Raw genomic sequence first — 6,974 nt, 5'->3', positions numbered from 1 at the left:
TTTGTAGCATTGGCGTATTCATAGAGCAATTTCAAAATAGAATGCAAATCGAAAATATAGAATACAAATGAAATTTTACAATACAAATAGAAAATATACAAAACAAATAGAAAATTATACAAACAAATGAAAAACAAGATGTGTTTGTGAAACACAAATGCCCCCGATAATGGCCAATTCCGAAGATGGCCAATGTCACAAGGACAAATATCTTGGTACCAGTAGAAAGATCTTGTCACAAGAAATGCTCATGTGCAATATGAAAGCTCTAATATTTACCATTTAGAAGTTATGACCAATGCCAATTTTCTAAAAAAGTAGATCAAATGTCAAGGTCAAAAGGTTTAGTACCCACGGAAAGGTCTTGTCACAAGGAATACTCATGTGAAATATCAAAGCTCTATCTCTTACTGTTCAAAAGTTATTAGCAAGGTTAAAGTTTCAGACAGAATTACAGACAGGGCAAAAACCAATATGCCCCCCGATCTTCGATCTCGGGGGCATAAAATCATTCAATATAAATGGAAAATATACAATATATGTACAGATGAAATATTATACAATGCATATGTAAAAGATTAAATATTGCACAGTTTAAAATGCCACAATATCACACATGTTATTTTGATTAGTTAATATCATCCATTTGAACATTCCGTCAGATCTTGAATAATGATGATAAAAACCTACATAGCACATCATACGTATCCATGTAAAATGTCAGAATCTCCACGCGGTGATTATTTAAATCGCTGATATTCTGTAAATCCTGCCCCTTCAGCTGAGACCATCTGTCGACAGCGTTTAATAAAAGCCGTGATTTCTGATGATCCCCATATTTCTGGAACATCGTGTCATAGCCGTATAAACCTGCTAACCGTAAGTGAAGTCTAATTTATTTTTGTATGTGTTGTTTCCCTTTCGAGGTTTTTTCATCACTAGCTAGGCCAAAGAAAGAAAAAAAAGGTATATCGGTAGTACGGATTTTAAATATTTTTTTAGTGTACTTGTTTTAAACAACCTCGCCAACTAATAGGAATGGTGTTATCTCGTGCAATTCCCTACAACTTTACATTCATTCACAGGGCTAAGCCCATTTTGGACCCGAACTCTGTGATACCATAAATCTATATCTATGGTATCACAGAGTTCGGGCCCAAAACGGACTTAGCCCCTGTGCATTCATTGTTCTTTAGTTGGTTTGTGCTTTCTAGACGTTCCGTCCCATTATCGGATTGATCCCTTAGTCGATTCGTCCCATTACCGATCCGTCCCTAGACTATCCGTCCCATTGTTAATACGTCCCCTAGTCGATCCGGCCCAGAAAAATAATTACTTTTTTCCAAGCTATTTACAGTACTGAATTGGTTTAATTCATCTGCGTATTTCATCTTCATGGTGTGTGTGCCGCTGATGTCTTCTGTCATCAGGTAGGATGACAATAATATGCTGTTTTGATATTTGACAGCTTTTTCTAAGATCATTATACACATCACAGTATTCGATAAAGTGGGCCTCATTTTCAATACAAAGAATAGTTAGGTTACTGTAAGCTCGTACTTAATGATCAAAGGTTGCACAATAATGCAGTTATAAAACTGTTTTCACTAAGCTGTTTTCACAATGATCAGTGGACAGGGGACACACATTTACATTGATTGCTATACATAGTTAAATAACGATGTTTTTACAATAATTAATGAGCACACATTTTCATAACCATCGCACTTCAAACAAAAATTATAAATCCTAAATAAACAATTTTATCTACACGTTAACTTCGGCAGGTATCTAATAGCAGGGGCCCTACTCGGCAGTCTGCGCTATAAATCTACTGTACACCATCGCCAGTTATCTAATTTTGATAACTAACTGCAATATATATGCAAAAACATCCCTTTGTCTTAAGTAATTATTCATTTATTATATCTTTGATAAAAAAAAAAATTGGAGGGGCCGGATCGACTAAGCAAAATGGGCCGAACCGACTAGGGACAGACCGATTGTGGGACGGAACGACCTGCTACCTGGTTGCTTGCTTACGTTTAAAATCTCACTCGAGAATTTTTCACTCATATGGAGACGTCATTGCCAGCGAAAGGCTGCAAAATTTAGGCCTATGCTCGGTGCTTATGGCCTTTGGGCAGGGAAGGATCTTTATCGTGCCACACCTGCTGTGGCACGGGGCCGCAGTTTTTGTGGTCTCATCCATAGGACCGCCCTATTTATTCGCCTCCTACGACAAGAAGGGGTACTGAGGACCGGACCCACACGAGTTCTTTACATTAAAATCATGACAATGGTTGAAAATATTTATAAATGCCGCGGAATTTTGGAATGGTGCAATAACACATAGGAATTTTTCAGGTGAGCGCATTCTTTGAAGGTCAGAGATAAAACACTCGGCTTTTTCACTGAATCCCCCCTCCCCCCCCCCCCCCCCCCCATGGCGGAAGTCGCCATTTAATATAAAAAGGAGTGGTAGCGGATTCGGTTCCAGAAGGAGACGAAATTTCCAGAAAATTATATATTTCCGATTAAAAAACAACTAGGGTCGGGGCGAAAATATAGGGTCGGTCAGGTGACCGCAAACACACATATTTATTTTGGCCTAATAGGTTAATTACTATTTTAACGTCACTAGTTAATACCGTATGTTGACGGTGCTATCGTTTGAGCAAGCGCAGCTACATTTGTAATGTTCATGCTTTGATTAAATTGAAATTTACACAATATCTATTTGCCAAATATTCAATATATGGATGAAATTAGGCAGCAGAAACAGCCTATTTTAGTTTTCTCCCAAGGTTTTATATTAAATCGTTATTCAAATTTATCCTGTGTTAGGCTCTTGTTAGATTTAAATCACTCCAAAATACCCACCATGAACATGTTATAAACATATCATACAGGCCTACATGAATGTGATTGAAATATTTTTATACTATACACATTATATTTAACTTTTGACACGTGACTTGTTCTGAACCGTATGCTCTCAACTGTCTCCATTTTCCTTACTTTCCAAGACATAAAAATGTCGAAGTCTTGTCGCAAACCTTTTAAGTTTGTAAAACCGTGTGAACAGCACTGCCTTTGAACATGAAACGCATTTCAATATAATTTTAAATAAAACTATTGCACATACATGCGCGGATCCAGAATTTTTCTGCCCTCACCCCCTTATGCGCACTGGTCTATCTAATATTTAAGCCCACGGAAACTCTTGGATTTTACAGATTTTATAGGGCTTGAAATATGTCTCTTATATAATATTTTTTTTACTGTTTTCTGTAATTTTTGATAGGGTGATATAAATAAAATGAAGCAAATTTTAAGGGTTTTGGGAGAGAAAAAATGTGAATTCTCCCAATAAAAATAATTCAATAAACCAAAATATTTTGTCATTTATTTCTCCACGAATGGAAGAAATTATTGCTTCTTTTATCGTTTAAATGGGGTGTGTTCAGAGTAAACTCAATGGTACCATCACCGATTTGCCAATGGTAAATATTGAAGTCATTGGTACCATTGGATCCTTGTGTACTCTGAACGAGTTTGGGATACAAATGGTGAGAAATCCAACAATGGTACACGTACCATTGGTATACCACTAGCTGATCAATTAGTACGAAATGTCAAAGATATACGCTCATATCACATTTGTAAATAATTTTGCACCAAGAAGATGCGTTTAGAAATATATTTTTAAGTCCTGTTAAATTACTTTCTCCTGCAGATTATTTTCTCCATCTTCGCTAGCCAAGAGTTTTCGGTCAAGAAATGCGAAGCGGGATGGGCCAAAAACCCTTTGGCTAACGAAGATGTATTTTCTCTTGTAAAACATCATGAGTATAGATCATCTGACGAAATGGTTCGACTGGGAGATTGCTATACCATATCACTTACACTTGATGTTTTTAAAACCCATTTCCGTCTATGCAGGGGTATGTTTGAAGCAATATGTCTGAAATTGTCTTTATTTGGTGACTGCGAAGATTTATAAGGGGGAAAGATGTGATACAAAATCGGTTTCTTTCAGTGTGTACGCGATGCCCGCCATTTTTGATTACGTCATAGATAGAGCTACCAACGCTAAGCTCTAGGTTGTCTGCAGATATGTTTACTATTGGTAAATTTTATTGGCAAACATTGGTACCATTGTCGTACCAATGGTAACAAATTTTGCCAATGGTAACTTATGTCAACCAATGGTAGTACTCTGAACGCACCCTTGTTTTCTAAACAAGAGACCACGATTGACCTTAATTTTGAAAATTTTAGGGAGGGGCGGAGGCTGCCCCTCCCTTAAATCCACCACTGTCACTAGTTATTATAGATAAAGTGTTATAAATTTGATGTGGCTAGCTATAGATAAAGTGCTATAAATTTGATGTCACTAGTTACAGAAAAGTGCTATAAATTTGATGTCACTAACTATAGGTAAAGTGCTATAAATTTGATGTGGCTAGCTATAGGTAAAGTGCTATAAATTTGATGTCACTAACTATAGATAAAGTGCTATAAATTTGATGTGGCGAGCTATAGATAAAGTGCTATAAATTTGATGTGGCTAGCTATAGGTAAAGTGCTATAAATTTGATGTGGCTAGCTATAGGTAAAGTGCTATAAATTTGACGTCACTAACTATAGATAAAGTGCTATAAATTTGATGTGGCGAGCTATAGATAAAGTGCTATAAATTTGAAGTCATTAACTATAGATAAAGTGCTATAACTTTGATGTGGCTAGCTATAGATAAAGTGCTATAAATTTGATGTCACTAACTATAGATAAAGTGCTATAAATTTGATGTCACTAACTATAGATAAGTGCTATAAATTTGATGTCACTAACTATAGATAAAGTGCTATAAATTTGATGTAAACACCTATAGATAAAGTGCTATGAATTTGATGTCACTAGTGATAGATAAAGTGCTATAAATTTGATGTCACTAGTTATAGATAAAGTGCTATAAATTTGATGTCACTAGTTATAGATAAAGTGCTATAAATTTGAAGTCACTAGTTATAGATAAAGTGCTATAAATTTGATGTTACTAACTATAGATAAAGTGCTATAAATTTGATGTGGCTAGCTATTGGTAAAGTGCTATAAATTTGATGTCACTAACTATAGATAAAGTGCTATAAATTTGATGTCACTAACTATAGATAAAGTGCTATAAATTTGATGTTACTAACTATAGATAAATTGCTATAAATTTGATGTCACTAGTTATAGATAAAGTGCTATAAATTTGAAGTCATTAACTATAGATAAAGTGCTATAAATTTGATGTCACTAACTATAGATAAGTGTTATAAATTTGATGTCACTAACTATAGATAAAGTGCTATAAATTTGATGTAAACACCTATAGATAAAGTGCTATGAATTTGATGTCACTAGTGATAGATAAAGTGCTATAAATTTGATGTCACTAACTATAGATAAAGTGCTATAAATTTGATGTGGCTAGCTATTGGTAAAGTACTATAAATTTGATGTCACTAACTATAGATAAAGTGCTATGAATTTGATGTTACTAACTATAGATAAAGTGCTATAAATTTGATGTTACTAACTATAGATAAAGTGCTATAAATTTGAAGTCATTAACTATAGATAAAGTGCTAAAAATTTGATGTCACTAACTATAGATAAAGTGTTATAAATTTGATGTCAATAGTGATAGATAAAGTGCTATAAATTTGATGTCACTAACTATAGATAAAGTGCTATAAATTTGATGTCACCAACTATAGATAAAGTGCTATAAATTTGATGTCACTAACTATAGATAAAGTGCTATGAATTTGATGTCACTAACTATAGATAAAGTGCTATGAATTTGATGTCACTAGTGATAGATAAAGTGCTATAAATTTGATGTCACTAACTATAGATAGTGCTATAAATTTGATGTGGCTAGCTATTGGTAAAGTGCTATAAATTTGATGTCACTAACTATAGATAAAGTGCTAGAAATTTGATGTCAAGAGCTATTAAAAGTGAAGTGTTATGAATATATATATAAAGAGATAAACTTGTAAATTTTAGAAAAATATTCTAAAAGAATTAGGGGACTGTACCACGAGAATCATGTAACATCGATGACTTCGCTCCGAAAAAAAGCGACCGTCGGAAGACAGCGTCAGAGTTAACAATGCAATATTGTAACGTTATTTTCTCAAAATCAGCAACAAGTAAATGGTATATATTATATATGAATGAAACGAGAAAAGTTTCACCTTTCTATCAACAAAATATGGTCGGTTTTTGAAGCGCTGCCAAGTTTGGCCAATAACCTTCGTTGTTCTTTGACCTATCAAGGGGCGCACTTGAATTGTCTACCGGTTTACTCGGTGTACACCCAATAATCAAGTACAATTTGGTACAATTCCAATGTTATTTATTATAATTGTTTTGATTGAACAAAAATAAAGGTATTTAAATGAGAATTTACACATCAATAAATCTAAAAACGCTATGTATACATACGCGCCTGAAAACAGATAAGATAGTGCGGGGAAACTATTCAATTTTTTGAAATTAATGATACAGGGAACGAATTGAAAGTATAAGAATCAAATATTCTTTTTGAAGAATTTAGCGATGTGTAAACTCCGGACATTTTACTCACAATCATAACTTGCTTCGCACTTTTATTCATTTTGTGAGTAAAATGTTCAGAGTTTGCACATCGATAAATTCTTCGAAAAGAATGTTTAATCCTATAGTAATGTAGTACTTTCAAAATGGACTTTCAGCAACTGAGGAGATCCTCATTGAAAAATTCACTATTTCAATGCAAATTACGAAATAATTTCTAGAATTTACGATTTTTTTTTTTTTGATTTTTTTATTTTTTTTTTATTTTTACAAAAATGTATTTTGATGTGCATTTATAAATTCCTACATACATCTGAAAAATAACGGGTCATGCACTTAAATAGTTTTTTATTTTT

The 6,974-nt window shown here is 33.7% G+C and overlaps 1 protein-coding gene across 1 annotated transcript in view; it reads left to right on the top strand.

Annotated features, from left to right (window-relative positions):
- Positions 1-727: 727 nt before the first annotated feature.
- The window catches only part of LOC125680316 (uncharacterized), a 12,477-nt gene continuing 6,230 nt past the window's right edge, over positions 728-6,974 (top strand). The window contains exon 1 of the mRNA XM_048919798.2: positions 728-879. The gene's annotated coding sequence lies outside the window, so the exon portion shown is untranslated. The remainder of the gene's footprint in view (positions 880-6,974) is intronic.

The sequence above is a fragment of the Ostrea edulis genome, chromosome 2 (genome assembly GCF_947568905.1).
Source record: "Ostrea edulis chromosome 2, xbOstEdul1.1, whole genome shotgun sequence".
Taxonomy (NCBI): domain Eukaryota; kingdom Metazoa; phylum Mollusca; class Bivalvia; order Ostreida; family Ostreidae; genus Ostrea; species Ostrea edulis.
Note: the sequence above shows the minus strand (reverse complement) of the source record. Positions and strands in the feature narration are given on the sequence as shown.